We start from the raw sequence: 3,172 nt of genomic DNA on the forward strand, positions 1-3,172 counted from the left end.
AAAGAGGGATATATATAACAACTATGGTTATAAACATTTGAAAGATTCACAAACTTCAGCAACTTGTTCGAGTGGTCTCATATATCGAATACACGTTCATAAATTTGCATACCGGATCAGCATATTAACTCAAGGTAATGAACTTGCTAAAAAAAACGTGCTAGAAACATTAAGGAAACTGACACTCGAATCTGAAGCCATATTGAATGGGAAAAAACCTCAGGAAATGCCAATGTCAAAGAAGAAAAAGACACCGAATAAACCACACAATTTGAAGGACCCAACGAAGATGCAGCCAAAATGAGTTTCTAATGCTAGATTAAAAGACTTTTGGGAGAAGAATAACCGATCAAAAAGTAAGATTGAAAAATAAACAAAGTGTTAGTTAGGTTATATTCTTCTATTGTTTTGGATGTACGCTGAATTACAGCTCACTAACATGACACATTCTTTAACAGGAAAGGATAAAGAAGTTGTTTCAAGTCAAGAAATATTTCACCCATCAAATCCAATTTTAAATGTCGAATCAATATAATCAGGTACATAACTTAAAGTTCGAAACATTTTATGCTGTGTGATCTAATTCTGAATTGACATATGTACTTATATTCATATGTGATTGCTCAAAATCAGCAGGAATTGCCTGCATCACTGCCCACAGACACATACACGAGCTTATTGATGGACCTAGATGATGATGTGTGAAATACCAAGTAATTGAAACGATCTATTGTTTCTAATTTCAGAATTAATGTATATGTTGCAGAGCATAATGTGGTTTGTGTTAAATAATACCCAAATATTCCCGAAGTAATACCATAACATCGTTTCTGGCTTTTTCAGAGGATAAATAAGTAATACGACTACTACGTAGCATCTACTACGAATAAGATCCATGGGATTTAAAATATAATGAGAATTTATCTTAATTTTATCATTGATTTGAGCTGAATAATACCAAAATATTGCCGAAGTATTACCGCAATACAACTAAAATATATACGAGCGCTGACGGAGGAATATATCACGGTTTTATTGGAATATTTCTTTGTTGGATTCGCCAGTCCGCGGTCGTATCAAGCTTATACCGATGATAAATAAATAATACGACTACTACATAGCATATACGAGTGATTAAATGACATTTGAATAAGATCCGTGCGATTTAAAATATTTTGGAAATTTAACTTAATTTTATCTCTGATTTACGCTAAATAATACCAAAATATTGCCGAAGTATTACCGCAATACAACCAAAATATATACGCGCGCTGGCGGAGGAATATATCACGATTTTATTAGAATATTCCTTTGTTGGATTCGCCAGTCCGCGGTCGTATCAAGCTTGTACCGAGGATAAATAAATAATACGACTACTACATAACATCTACGAGTGATTAAATGACATTTGAATAAGATCCGTGCGATTTAAAATATTTTGGGAATTTAACTTAATTTTATCTCTGATTTGTGCTAAATAATACCAAAATATTGCCGAAGTATTACCGCAATACAACCAAAATATATACGCGCGCTGGCGGAGGAATATATCACGGCTTTATTGAAATATTCCTTTATTGGATTCGCCAGTCCTCGGTCGTATCAAGCTTGTACCGAAGATAATATAACGCAATATAACCAAAGAACTAATTACTCAGGTTTAGTACTAAGTTATATTATAGAAGTTTTTCCGTTGTATTCAGGTAATATTATCAATGTTATATTCCGGTGTAGTATTAAAATTATATTCTAGTAGTTTTTCCGTTGTATTATGTTATTATTATAGTATTATCTTTGTAATACCTAGGTAATATTATTTAGGCTAATGATATATTCTAGTGTTACTCAGGTTTAGTACTAAGTTATATTATAGAAGTTTTTCCGTTGTATTCAGGTAATATTATCAATGTTATATTCCGGTGTAGTATTAAAATTATATTCTAGTAGTTTTTCCGTTGTATTATGTTATTATTATAGTATTATCTTTGTAATACCTAGGTAATATTATTTAGGCTAATGATATATTCTAGTGTTACTCAGGTTTAGTACTAAGTTATATTATAGAAGTTTTTCCGTTGTATTCAGGTAATATTATCAATGTTATATTCCGGTGTAGTATTAAAATTATATTCTAGTAGTTTTTCCGTTGTATTATGTTATTATTATAGTATTATCTTTGTAATACCTAGGTAATATTATTTAGGCTAATGATATATTCTAGTGTTACTCAGGTTTAGTACTAAGTTATATTATAGAAGTTTTTCCGTTGTATTCAGGTAATATTATCAATGTTATATTCCGGTGTAGTATTAAAATTATATTCTAGTAGTTTTTCCGTTGTATTATGTTATTATTATAGTATTATCTTTGTAATACCTAGGTAATATTATTTAGGCTAATGATATATTCTAGTGTTACTCAGGTTTAGTACTAAGTTATATTATAGAAGTTTTTCCGTTGTATTCATGTATTAATATTATTAAGGTTATATTCTGGTAATTTCTTCGTTGTATTCTGTTATTATTATAACATTATTTCTGTAATACTCCGGTAAGATTTAAGGTAATAAAAAAAATGGCATTTTTAAAATGAAATAATAATAATAATAAAAATAATAATAATGGTAATAAATTTGCTCTGTTTTATTGGTCTATAGCTCTTTATAAATTTTGGTAGTCTTATTAAATAAATGCTAAAATACATATGATTTTACCATCATAATTTGATGATTCATAGGGTTTTATAAGCGCGAAAAATTATAGTTAAATTTGCTATATATGAACGCATTTAGAGGCACCACTAAATTCACTGGGCAAATAGGTACCACAATTTGTATGTATTATTACATATCACACATTTTTTTATTATTTATATATAAATTTTAATATTTATTTATATACCCCTCAAATCTTTTAACACTATCAAAAATATCATTTTCATGCTATGTTTTGATACGACTGTGATAGAAAATGTTATAAAAATGAATATCAAAATTTAACTATCAGATATATAAACCCTAAATTTAGACTGGAAGCAGGGCAATTTTCAGGACATCTTCTACTTTCTGCACTTTCATGCCAACCGGTATGCAGGTTACAGACACTCCCTATATTGGAGATACAATAATTAACAAACAGAAAATGAAATTGTAGAGTAAAAATATTTCTACACT

The sequence above is a fragment of the Phalaenopsis equestris genome, unplaced genomic scaffold (genome assembly GCF_001263595.1).
Source record: "Phalaenopsis equestris unplaced genomic scaffold, ASM126359v1 Scaffold000002, whole genome shotgun sequence".
Classification (NCBI taxonomy): domain Eukaryota; kingdom Viridiplantae; phylum Streptophyta; class Magnoliopsida; order Asparagales; family Orchidaceae; genus Phalaenopsis; species Phalaenopsis equestris.